Raw genomic sequence first — 13,531 nt, 5'->3', positions numbered from 1 at the left:
GCCTAGGTAACACCTTTACAAGAGAAAGGCAGCCTTTGAAACTAGGCAGCACAACCTCAGAGCCCGCATTCCCAAGCACTCTACGGCGCAGAGAAATAAGAATCACACGAACAACCGTCTGATTTCCTCGAGGGGCCGGGGGAGTTGGAAGAAGTGATGAGTTCCAGGTACAGAAGGAGCAGAGGGAAGTGATCGGAGCAGAGAAGGCTGCAGAAGCTGGCAAAGAAGTCTGAAAAACAAAAAATGCACTTTTCCAGGCTGGATGACAAAGTCGCAGTTTAGGAAACCTGGCAGAAGAGAAGCGGGTAAACAGATCTGCAGAGCTCCCGCATCCGGGGCGAAGCAAAGAACAGGTCGGAAGTGACATCAACAGCACGGTGAAACGCTTAACTGGACTGCAAAGCCCGGTAGCGGTACGGCCGGAAGTGACGTCCAGGAAGTCACGCCCCGGGGGCGGAACCTGGTTGTGGAGGGCGTCGCGATGGGCGGGGCGGAGCTTGTGTGATCATCCTAGCACCTTGGATCCCGGGCAGGTAACCTGCGGGCCGAACCTGGACGGGAGAAAGGGTGGGAGTTAGGATCGGTGGCCCAGTTTGCTTGGGGCCCCAAGCTCGGATAGGGAAAGGTGAATCTCGCATTAGGTGGCTGGAGGAAAGGCTCCTTGGCGTGGGACTCCCTGGGGAGATAGGGATGCAAGGAACTTTGGGAACCGGGTCGTGAGGGCCGAGTCGTCGAGGAAATACAGATGGGCTGAGACTTCTAGGAGTCGCTCATGGCTGCGGGTCATGGGCTCCGGAGCGTTGGCACTCGGGGGTAGAGAGGTGGAGACTGGGCACTGAGATGAGCTGACTTAAAGAGTTCATTTTCCACTTACCCTGACTCCCACCCCGGTGCTGCTAGTAGGGGACAGGGACATCGTCTTTTCATCTCTTAATCCAGGACAGTGCCTTGCTACTATTAGGCATTCTTTAGATGCTGTCGAATGAGTGAATGAACGAACAAATGAAGGCGCGAACCTGATTCTGGCTCAGCGGGGGGAGCTTCTTCCGAACTTCAGTATCCTTACCTCTGAATGGCGAAGTGACTCCGGCTTGGTTTGCTAAGCAGTGGTTTACGAGGATGCCGGTGCAATAGAGATTCAGGACGTTGCTGTTATTGTTTTGTTCATATTGAAATTTAGAAATGTGTGTTAATATTTTTCTCTGGTGTGGATAAGGAGGATAAGGCGATTAATTTAGCTTCTTTCAGGTTCCTTTACTTTTCTGGGAAGAACTTTCACTTGAATGATATGAGAGAGGAGTTGGCCATCAAATGATAAGCTGCAATTGTAGCCCTGAGCGTCTAATTAGTGTTCTAAGTGCTTTCTTTTCAGCGATCTGAACTTACTTTCTTTTTTCTTAATGTTTCCTTTCTTATATTGGAGTAGTTCTTACATTTGAGATGTAAATGAGAATTATTTCACAATAAAGATGAAAATAGTAATTTGTAAAATTCCAGTCAGAGGTTTCACCTGGTATGTTTACATAAGGTTAACCCCTTCCATAAGGAGGCCTCCAAACGAGTGAATCCCTGAAGATTAAATTGTTTCCTTCGTAAAGTATTTGTTTAGATGTCTTATGTGGTGAAGAGTGGGCATAGACCTAAAGAACAAGTACTGTAACCAGATTGTTTTTGGTTGTCAGGTGAAAAAAAGCGCAGACGACTGGTAATGCAGGCTGTGTAATAGGATCTGGGCATGAATCACTATCTAGATGCAGTCCCAGTGAGGTGATTGTGTGTATGGGCTGTGTGCTATCTAATGAGATAGTACCTCCTAAGAGGTTCTAGAATCTTATCATTAGATTGGATATAATGGAGTGGGAAAACCTGAATTTGTGGCTTGTTTTCTTTTGTTTTTACAAAAAAGAAACTAGTAAGCATTTTTAGATTTACACATCTAAGCTGTTCTTAAAAATAGGTTAAAAGAAAAGTAGACATGTAAATACATTATTGCAGTCATTTAAATTTAAAAAGTTTGCCTGCCTTTAAAACTTGTTTTCCCAATTTCTGGAAAGTGTTGGTATCCAAATCATCGCCATTTTTGTATGCTCTTACTATGGTGCCATCTTTAGAATACATATAAATATGGTACAGAGTAATGTTTTGAGATCCTCTAGATTTATGTTAATATTAATGTCTTAAAGTCTGATTTTGCTACCTCAATCTGCTATTCAATATCATGTCCACTAATTTGGAACATCTAAATGTCTATATTCATAATATAGACTATTATAACTGTTATTCATAATAAATTGGTATCCAAGTGGTAACTTAGGTGCGTGCATTGACATTCTTGAGGTTTTCAGTTTTTCAGAACACTGATATCTATGGACTCTATCATGGACTTCATTTAAAGAAATCCACGGACCATTAATGGACAAAAACATGAATCAATTTGTATTGTGGCATTCAAATCCTAGCACTTTGGGAAAGGTAAGTTGTTGACTGTGTTTTATGTTAGGTGAGAAATAGAACAGCCTGGGATTGGTCTAGGAAATTGTAGGATTGTGATTGAAAAGTATAGGCTGACTCTCTTTAAATGATGCTTTAATCTGGACCTTTCAAGGTTTGTTTTGTATATATGAGGCAATTGTTAACTATTTCCCTGTAAAAGTGATCAGAAATTAAAGAGATTGACAAGGTATGTTATTCCTGGAAGGATACTGCTCTGCTTTCTTTTTTTTGGGAGATCTCCTTTCAACACTTGAGAACCTGGTAAAATATATAAACCTATGGATACCCTGTAGGAATGGAGCCTGAAATAGTCATTTAAATCATCTCACATCCAAGTTTGGCTCTGTAATAGTATATGTCTCAAATCTTCTGGCCAGTTTTATTTTATGCCTTAGGTTAATGCAAAAAAAGAGACCAAAAAATGTTTTTTTTCCCCTTTATCCTGCCTTATTAATGCTCTTTTTTTTTTCTTTTTAAAAATCTCTTAGATGATTAATTCTCCAGGCCTTTTATCTGTCTGTCCCAGGGGATAAAGTTTCTCTCTTTTTTTTTTTCTATTTTACCTTTCCTAGTTTAGGAGTTTGTTAATTTTCAAAACCTTAACTTCTAACTTTGTGATAATGTTTGGCACTTTTTAATCACTAAGCATTAAACTTGTAGTTTTTCCTGGTCTCCTTTATAGATACACTGGTTTCTTGTTTAGAATTTGTTCAATTCTAAAATCAGGCAGTACTTCTAGGAATTCATCTTTCAGATATACTTGTGCTTGCACACAAAAATTTCTATATAAAGATCACCATATTATTTGAAATAAAAAAAAAAAAACTAGAAATAACCTAACCATTCCTCACCAGAGGTCTGGTAAATAAATGCCTTCATACAATTTAGTACTTTGCAGCTCTTAGAAAGAATAAAGTGGATCCATAGGTGGAAATATGGCAAGAATCTCTAAAATACATTGTTAATTGAGAAGAACAATATAGAATTGTATGTATGGTATGTTTTCATTTGTGTTTTTAAAAGCATACATTTATATATATACACACACAACACTTCTTCAAATCTGTATAAGGAACTATTGCCAGAGGTACCCCTGGGGAATGAGACTAGAAGTCTGGAGTAGGAAGAAGACTCATATTTTTTCTGTATACTCTTTCTCGTGGATTGCATTTTTTACTATCAACACGTTTTTATTTTTATAATACTAAGAAACAAACAAACAGCAAGGCTTTGGCTAATTTAATAATTATGGGAGCCTACTACTATTCCTTTTGACTTTTGTCCTTATAAATATTGGCACTATTCAGAAGGAATGGAGTTGCACAAGTGAGTTAAGTTTTTTCCAGAGCTGCATGGAAGGTTTGGTGGTATTATAATATGTTTTTAACCTTGACATTAGATTATTACTCTTGATAAGGATTTGTGAATAAAATAAGTGCTTAGTGCTGTTGAATTCAATACTCAGGTACAATTTATAGCATGTTGCTGACCTCACCAGGTGATATGGATATTGTTACCTTTGTTTGCAAGCTAGGCTTGTATTGCATTGGCATGGTTCTTCTGAGCTTCTCAGTACTGCTGAATGGGATGGACTTTGTTTTATTTGAATTGCTATTTAGAGACTCTACTCTTTAAACAAATCTTAGTTACTATTTCACTTTGTTCTTGATGTTTAGAACTGGCTTAAGGCATTTCAAAGAATGGCTTGTTCTCTCTGTTAGTAAAATCAGTAAACCAGGAAGATCCTTTAGATATATGGATAATCTCATTCTGTATTGAAAATTTTACTTGAAATTGGCTGATTGTTTGCCTTAAGATTCAGCAAAAATTTCTGGTGACTTTTACTTCTCTAGCTATCTTTGTCTTTCCACACTTTCATTGTGGGAAATTTGGAATAATAGTAATAGGTGAGTAAAGTAAGTTACACAAGAAATTTAAAGATATCATAATCTTCATTGTATTAGTAGAGGGATTTTACTTGAAATTTGCTTGAGAATAGGCTATGTAAGATACATATCTTCATGATACCACTGATTATGTCTCTCGTTAAAATCAAAATGAAAGCCACTAATGTAGGAGCTGAGTCATGATTAATGGAATAGAATAGGTTATGGTATGTCAGGTGTTTTATAACCATACTTTGGCATATAATCATTTCTGTTAATCACACTTTGCTTCTTGAGATCCTTGAGATTAACCACTACTAGCCACAATGGGGAAATCTTTAGGCCAGATGCCTAGAGTGGGACTTCTTATTCTTGCTAAAAGAGTGGATAGCAATGAACTGAATCCGAGGGTAGATTGTATTTCCCTGAGTCAGGATGAATATGATAAAGGTAACATATAGAAAGAAAGGAGTTGAACATGAATGTAAAAGCTATATGTAGATAACATAGAATTGAGAAAGATACATGTATATGTGTGTGTATGTGCATGTAGATATATAATACATTATGTATATAAAACGTATATCTATATATAAAGTACATTTTATATATAATATATATAACATTTTCTGGAAAACCAAAAATTCTGGATAGGAAGATATCCAGTTAGTGCAAGAGAAAAAAATGTCAGAATTTTAAGGCCTCAGAGCTAGGCCTGTCATGGGCCAATTTATGGTTGTGAGAGCAGCTTAAAGAATTTTGGATGTTTTAAGATCATTTACAGGGTTCAAGTGATGGGAAAGTAGACAGAAGCCTGAGAGTGAGAAAATTAAAATGTAGCAACATATAACATTATGGGTAAGTGTATCTTTTAAGATTCAGTTTTGTGGTTTTGTTTTGGGGAGGGGAAAAAGAAGGGGGAATCTCAAAATTTATTGCTGTTCCATTTGAATTTGAGCTAGGTCCATAAGCCTTTCCTAGCGTTCCACTTGTGTATGACAAAGATGGATTGACTAGATCCATTAACCTATAAAACATTAGTGTACAAAAACTGATTTCATTATTAGATATATCTTGAAGAACAAGAGAATTGTTTTTAATCAGTTTTGTGATTATATAACAGGACAACTGTGATGTTCTAGATTGAGGGGACTGGGACTATTTGTTCAGAAAATAGAAGACTTTGGAAAAGTGGGAGAAACTTCCTAGGAATTAACGCTTCTTCTCTGTTATTTGAGGCCAAAATTAGTTCTAAATGAGAGAAGATATAGAACTCGTCAACAGTGGAGCAGATTGTATCCAGACGCAGTGAACTCCAGGTTATTAGGGTTGCTTAAGCAGAGTTTGAACATCAGGAATGCTGTAAAGGGAATTTCTCATTGCATGGGAGATTGTACTAGATTATTATGAAAGTCCCTTTCAAAGCCTAAATTTTTTTTATAGTGCAATAGAGTGATTTATTATAGTACAAATATATGTTCTGTTGTCCTTGTAGTATTTAAATACTCACAGCTAACTTATCCACTGGTCACTTATCCACCACCCTCAATTTACCCATAACCAGGAAATAAATTTAAAAATTACCTGAGCTCCCAAATTATACAACACAAAATCCGTATGGTTTTCTCAAGTCCTTACTCAGTTTATTTACTTTTTTTTAAGACATACTTCTAACAGTCTTAATAGGCTGACATCTAACTCCACAGTCTATTAGAAGCAGCAAATTGTGAATGGGCCGAGTGCTCCTATTAGGCGCAGGCACATAGACAAGCAAGGACAAGAAGAAAGTCAGAAAGCAGAGCAACTAATTTTAAAATTGTAGCAACCCAGGCTCTTTTGATTAGATGAAAACTGCCCTATGTTAATTGATGTTTAAAATGATAACCCTGATGAAACTTAAATAATTTATGTTCAGTATTTCCTGTTTAAGACTATCTGAATTTTACAAATGTCTCTTCAGTGTGTTTAGTAACAAAAGACAGTCAGATATTTTGGCACTTGGAGAGGCTGCATTGTATAGTAGAGAAAGCATGGACTCTGGAGTGGTTAAGACAGGTTAGATTCTGGGCTCCAGTATCTACTAGCTGTTCTATTAATTAACTTCATTATTCATTCCAAGCCTCAAATAGGAATTTACTGAAGAGTAAAAATAATGTATGTAAAGGGTTTGCCTATATTAGATGCTAAGAAAATAATATCTATTATCATTTCCTTATTACCATAAAGCTTACTCTACCTTGAATTTTTCCTCTTTAAATAGAACAGGAACAAACTTATCTAATAACTTTAGTGTAAGTTTAATATATGTTAATGCTAATAATGGTGATGGCATGCTTAAACAACCTTTTTTTTTTAAAAATTAATCCTTGTCCACTTTACAAAACTTAGAATATAGAAATGCGTTTCCCTCTCTCTATATATAGAAATATATGTATATGTGTATATATATATAGAGAGAGAGAGAGAGAAATATATTTGGGTGTATATATACTATATAACCAAAAAAAAAAAGGAGTCAAGTCACCTATAATCCTCTACCACTGTTCATATTTTAGTTGGCGTGCTTTATTTTTAAACTGCTTTGACATTCCTGCAGGATGTCACTTCTGAGTAGTGACTGCTGAAACAGAGTCTCCATTACTACTGTTGGGAAACTTGAATTAGTCACTACACTTTCTAATCAGAATATACAGTGAAAGATTGTGACATGACACAATGCTGGTTTGAAGAAAGCCTTAGTCCTGGTAAATTTTGTTGCACTGAAACCAGTTTTGTAGAGCAGTGGTGTAGGTTGGTGTTCTGGAGCCAGAGGGCCTGAGTTTGAATCTTGACTCCACAATTTACTAGCTAGGTAAACTACCTGAATTTCTTAACTTCTCTGTGCCTCAGTTTCTTCATCTGTAAATTGGGGATAATAATAGTATCTGATTCATGGGATTGTTGTGAGAATTAAATGAATTAATCTGCATGAAGTGCTTAGAGCTGTGCCTGACACAAAGTATAGACTCAGTAAATATTAGTTGCTATTATTAATTTTTAAAGGCTTAAAATTTTCTTGGAAAAAAAGCAGGTTTAAAGGAGCACATAAAGTAAAAAAAAACAAGTTAGAATGAGCACAGAAGTAGTCAGTGAGATTTGCTATATGTTTTGCATTTGAACCTGCAAAGTGGTCTAAATTTTGTTAGCTTTTCTCCCTGTTTAAATATTTTCAAACAATAATATATTCCTAGTTCAGTTTCTCTCTCTACCCTACAAAATCAACGTCATTTTATGCTATCTCTTCCAACAAATATTTTGGCCGTGCTTTCAAAGGTCAAAAGCCTTTAAGACAATCAGATATCATGGATAGCGATCAAAGAGTTTCAGGAAATTATCGTTAAATCAGTTTATCTGACTACAGCCCAAGGTAGTTCTGTAAGAACTGTAAATTCTGTTGTAATTTGAAAAAAAGAATATTAAAGAGAGAAGCCAATGAACATATTTAGCCATCTGTATACTATCTTTTGAAAGTCTTTCTTTCCTTTTCTTGTTCTTTGTTTCTTTTTGTTTTTCTCTTTTTGTGCTTTCAGTATGGTATCTAGTGATCTGATTAATTACTGGTCACAGAGTTATAGCTTTTTAAAACCCTTTTAAAAAAATTTATTCGATTTGCTAGTAGAATTTTTTTGTGTTTTGTTTTATTTTAAAGCATCAAGTACAAGTTTTTGAAGACCTTGGGGCCTACCATCATTACGCATTCAAGATTTGAGTTTGAATAACTTCATCAAGACTTAGATCCTCTTCAAAAGCCTCAAGTCTCATCTGTATTAAAGCTCTCCATTGAACTCTCTCACAAAAGTAAAAGCTTAAAGGGACTGAAATCCATTAATACGTTCCATTTTACATCCTTTCCTCTGATTTCTCTTCAATTTCCTTGGCCTTTAGGGTCTTTCATATTGTTTATGTTCCTTTAGACTGGAGCCAAGGAAAAAGTGCTTTCCAAAAGAATATATGTCCTGCGGCCATAAATTTTCATTGGTAGAGAGGCATAAACTTGGCTTAAGTTTAGAATCAGGTTTTTTGTTGTATCCTATAAAAACTTCAGTTAACAATAAGAAAATGAAGATGAAGGGGTAAAAATATTTGAGGTCAGATTATACTCTCACAGGCTATGTGGTTTAGAGAAAAGAGCCTTCAACCTAAAAGTTAATGCTTCTTATTCTTTCTGCCTCTTGCTAGATATTTGATAACTGAGAAAGTCACTTAACCTCTCTGAACCTTAACTTCATCTGTAAAGTAAATCTGATAATAATTTCCCTGCCTACCTCACAGGGTTGTTGTGAGGATCCAATGAAATAATGTACGTAAAAAGGACTTTTATATAAAATGTGCGGTACAGACCTAGGGTCCTGTTACATAGTTGTGAGCTGGGAATCCTCGGCTCTTGGGCCTGGGAAGGTAGGTGGTTTAAGCACACTGAAAGCAGGTACCATGTCCAGGCTGGATACATGGTAACCAGGCTATGTTAATTTTTGTTTTCGGTGAGTACCTAGAGTATTCTTGTGGGCTAATTCTAAGACGGAGGAAGACTATCAATTTCCGTAAAATTATAAATTAGCATTGATAATGCTGTAAAGCAGTTATGTGTTCTAACATATTTGTGGTTTGCAAAATTTGTTTACTAAGTTGTGACCAGCAATTTTTTAAATGAAAGAACATAGAGCAGAAAATTTCACAATGCATCCCACATGGTAAGAGTAAATATTGTTTTAATTATATATACGTGTGAATGTGTGTGTGTTTGTCCTTGTGTATTTGGTCGTTAAATAAAATGCATTTTTTCCTATGAGTTGCAGTCACTGATCTAGGAGTATCATTTTAGTACTAATGTCTTTCTATGCATTTGGATTTTTATGAGACTCAGTGTTTCTTTTCACTTCATGCTACTGCTTATGACAAAAGAATTAACAGTTAATATCAGTTTGACTTCTGGTCTAATTAATGAGATAGTGTTTAATTTCAGAGTGCAGAGAAAGCCTATCGGCCTTCTGGGTATTTTATTTAATATTCTAATACCATCTACTCTGACACCCAGACTGTTATAACATTTAATGTTGGTTCAACCTCATACTAGTAGAAAGATTGTATGAAATGTTTTTTCTTTTTAAAATTTTTCACTTTTATCTTTCTGGCCTAATGGAAAACAACCCCCCCCCACTTAGTTTAGCATTGTTTGGGGACTCCATGGAGATAGGCTATAGAGAATACAGTTAGCATGACTAGGAGTTTGATGGTCTCTAGAAGAGAAAATGCCAATTTTTCTTTCTCTAACTAAATTTATCTTTAATGATTTAAGATAAATAAGTCACTGGCATTAACTTATTCAACTGTTTCCCTAAAAAGAGATATCCACCTTTTTGGTGATAGCACTAGTTAGGAGTAGGTGTTTTATTGTATCTTGGAACAGTAGGGAATGGCTTTTCCTTCCAGGGGTTGTACATTCCAATTCATTGGCGAAGAACTAATTCTTTAGTGCTTTAGTATACTGAAAAATTTATTTGGTGCCCTGGGATTACTTATTTAAGCTGTGATGGAACTTTGTAGAAAATATTGATATTCTCTGCTTACAAATTATATAAATGTATAGAATCCTAGCAACATGAATATTTATCAGAAGATTTTAAATGTAGAATCCAACTGCTTTGTTTTTCTGAACAGTCATAGCCAAGCTTCATGCACTGATGGAAACAGAACAAATCTCATAGATCATGCAAATTTGAGGCTCTCTTGTGTATGACAATTGGCAGCAGTGGCATAAAGGCTCATTATTACATATGATCAATTTTTTGTTGTTCCTTCCCCCAAAAGAATCGCATTGATATTTATCTCCTCTCCATGGAGAAGGTAGGATCTACCTATGAAAAAGGTCAAGAAAAGTAGTTAGGCAAACTGAGCCATTCTTGACCTTCCTCAACCCTCATGAATCTAACCCATCATCAAATTCTGTCTTTTCTACCTCCTAAATATCTTTCAAACTGTCCATCTCTTTCTGTTCTTATGTTCACTACACTTATTTGTGCTACGTACCGTCATCTTTGCCTGCACTTCTACAATAGCTCTTGACTGGTCTCCTGTGTTCACTCTTGTCTGCTCTAATCTTACTGCTTTTAGAGTCATCTTTAAAAAATACACCTGTAATCTTTTTGGTCTCCTGCTTTAAACTCTTGGTGTCTTACTTACCTTAGAATCAACCCAAAATCTTCAGTCATTCTTTTTGCCTACTTAGCTCCAGCCACAATGGTCTTCCAATTTCCTGAAGACGCCAATTTTTTTTTTCCTTCAGGAATTTTTGCAGATACTTTCTGCTTGGAATGCTCTCGGCCCTCTTATCCCTCTTCACTTAACTTACTCCTACTTATATTACCAATCTGACTTTAAATACTTTTTTCTTCAAAGAAGTCTTCCCCCACAGCCCAGACTAGATTAGACTTCCCTCCCTCATTATTCTTTCATAAATCGCCCAGTTTTTCTCATACCTAGCATAGTTGTAATTATTTGCTTAATCATTTGTTAATATTCTTATCCACAAGACTAAGGCTTCATGAGGGCAAGGACTAATGTGTGTTTTACTTACCATTGTATGCCTGGTGCTAAGGAAAATTCTAGTAAATAGTATAGATTCAGTAAATATTTGTGGACTAATTCTCCCCATAGCTACTGCTCTTTTCATTTAGACGTTTCAGGTACTGTAAATTCTAGATTATTAACTACTTCTATTCAGAATCCTCCATTTCTCCTCTCACTCCAATTATAAGCCAAAGTCCTTATAATAGTCTCCAGGGCCTTACCTGATCTGCCTTTGCTCTCCCCTTCTATCTCATCTCCTAACAATCAGCCCTAGCCACTCTGGTCTCCTAGCTGATCCTAAGAAAGGCAAAACTTTCTTCTCCCTCAGGAATTTTGTACTTGATATTCCCTGTGCTTGGAATGCTCTTGCCTTGACATCTGTGTGGTTTAATCCCTAATCTTCAGACCCTTCAGGTCATGATTTGTCACCTTAGTAAGGCCTTTGCTGACCAACCTCACCCCCACCCTGTGGGATCCTATTCCCCTTCCCTGCTCTATTTTTCTCCGTGGTACTTATCTCTGACTGACATACTATTCACCAGTGTTTCCCCCCAGTACCCAGAACAGTGCCTGACACGTGGTAGGCACTTAGAACATATTTATTAAATGACCAAATTTAACTTATACTCACAGAGGTGCATATTTAGGACAAATAGACCTATAACCTGAATTTTGATGGTCTCTAGAAGAGAAATGCCAGGTAGATAATTGGTAGATAATTGGCAACTTAGAAATAGGTTTTTCATTTTGCAATATATACATATATCAAATCATTATGTTGTATATCAAATCATTATGTTGTATACCTTAAGCTAATACAAAGTTTCATGTCAGTTATATCTCAATAAAACTGGAAAAAAGGAATAGGTTTTTATACAACCAACAACTGAATTGGGAGTAAAGCAAGTAAATTAAACTTCAAGAAATCTTTCACCAGTATAGTAACCAAAATCAGAGCATCTTTGTGTGTGTGAAGTTAAATGGGATATTATATAGTACATGTCTTTCTGTTCATGGGATGTATACTTTCCTAATTCTGTCTTTTTTTTTCACTTACAACTGAGTCTGAGAATTGCGGAGATACCTGCAGACCAGAGATAAATCAGGGGATGTGGGTGAGGATGGACTGCAGACCTTTCAGTCAACTCTGCAGTACTTCGTTAAACAAAGCTGATATTTTGAGGCAAAAGATGAGGATATTTAGCTAAGTGGTGTTCCACTGGCATAATGTGCTCTTATTTGACTTTTTCTTCTTTTTTACTTTTCTCCTTTCTGTCTTTGACCTGGAGATAAACAGTACTTTTTGAAGTCAAATCTTCTGTCCTGCCCCATTTTTCAGGGTTGAAAGAGGGGAACTAAACTAATGTTAGACTTTTAGAGAAATAATAGAAATTGTATTTTTTAAAAATTATTTATGTTCCACATATTTCAAAGAAAGACTGTGGGGAGACATAAGAAGAACACCACAGAACCGTTAAAATGGACAGTTCCCATAAAGGGAAAGTAATTGTACCACAAGCACTATATCTAACATGTTGCTGATTAAATGATCATGTTCGGTTATATTTAATCTGTAAGTATACATTATTCCAACTAATTTAAAATGTATTAATTGAATGTGCTTTACATATTTTATTTATTTGCTGGAGCTTTATGTTCATTTTTAAAGAAATTAAGCATATCTTCATTTTGGCACTTGATGAGTAATAGTAGAAAACCTAAGGACGGACAGAACTATCAGTGTAGAAATAATGCAGAGGTCATCATATCTTCTAGCATAAGTGATGTAGAAGCAGAAAGATCTTGTTTTCAGAAAAGTGTTGAAGTGGCAGAAAGAAAATATCCCCCAGCTGCTTTGCTGACACAAATTTTGCTACAGTGAGGACAAAAAAATATGTCCAGGCTTTTAACTCAATATTTCCCAAACTACATGACTCAGAATGCCTGATACAGCTAAAAGAGACTGTGTAAACCAAAAGGATTCTGTAATGACATAAGTTTGCATTCTTTTTTGGAAATTTATAATGCACATCAGCATTTTCCGATCTTACGTGTGGCCAGAACCTTTTTTGCTCATAAAATCTTGATAACCCTTGGAATAGGGTTTCAAGAAATGCTGTTCTAGATTTAAAAATTAATTTAAAATATATATACATACATATACACATGTATAATAATATATTCTACAACAGTATTTAGTATGCTCTAAAACTAAGTAAATCCTGATTATTGATAAAATTTTTGTCCAATATCCTTAATGATTATAGATGTCAAAATATTAAAATTATTCCAAAATTGGTACATATGTACTAAATTGAATGTATGGTCATTAAGGAATTTGTTCAACGTTGACATAAATAATCACTTAACTTTTCCTGGAAACGTTTTCTTTATGTGGACTCTGGTATATCGCACCCTCCTGGCTTTCCTCCTACTACTCGGACTATTCCTCTTAGTCTTCTCTGTTGGTTTCTCCTCATTTTCTTGACCTCTAAACACTGGAGTACCCTAGAGCTTAATCCTAGGACCTCTTTTCTACCTAGACT

The 13,531-nt window shown here is 35.9% G+C and overlaps 1 protein-coding gene across 3 annotated transcripts in view; it reads left to right on the top strand.

Annotated features, from left to right (window-relative positions):
* Positions 1 to 461: 461 nt before the first annotated feature.
* MAP3K13 (mitogen-activated protein kinase kinase kinase 13) overlaps positions 462 to 13,531 on the top strand; it is a 164,077-nt gene continuing 151,007 nt past the window's right edge. Inside the window, exons 1-3 of one of the 3 annotated variants that reach the window (XR_009222258.1) lie at positions 466 to 533; positions 2,346 to 2,472; positions 8,068 to 9,207. The gene's annotated coding sequence lies outside the window, so the exon portion shown is untranslated. The other 2 variants (XM_058556169.1, XM_058556170.1) reach the window with 2 other exon arrangements.

The sequence above is a fragment of the Diceros bicornis genome, chromosome 15, assembly GCF_020826845.1.
Source record: "Diceros bicornis minor isolate mBicDic1 chromosome 15, mDicBic1.mat.cur, whole genome shotgun sequence".
In the NCBI taxonomy this organism is placed as follows: domain Eukaryota; kingdom Metazoa; phylum Chordata; class Mammalia; order Perissodactyla; family Rhinocerotidae; genus Diceros; species Diceros bicornis.
This window is presented reverse-complemented; position numbering and strand designations above follow the sequence as displayed.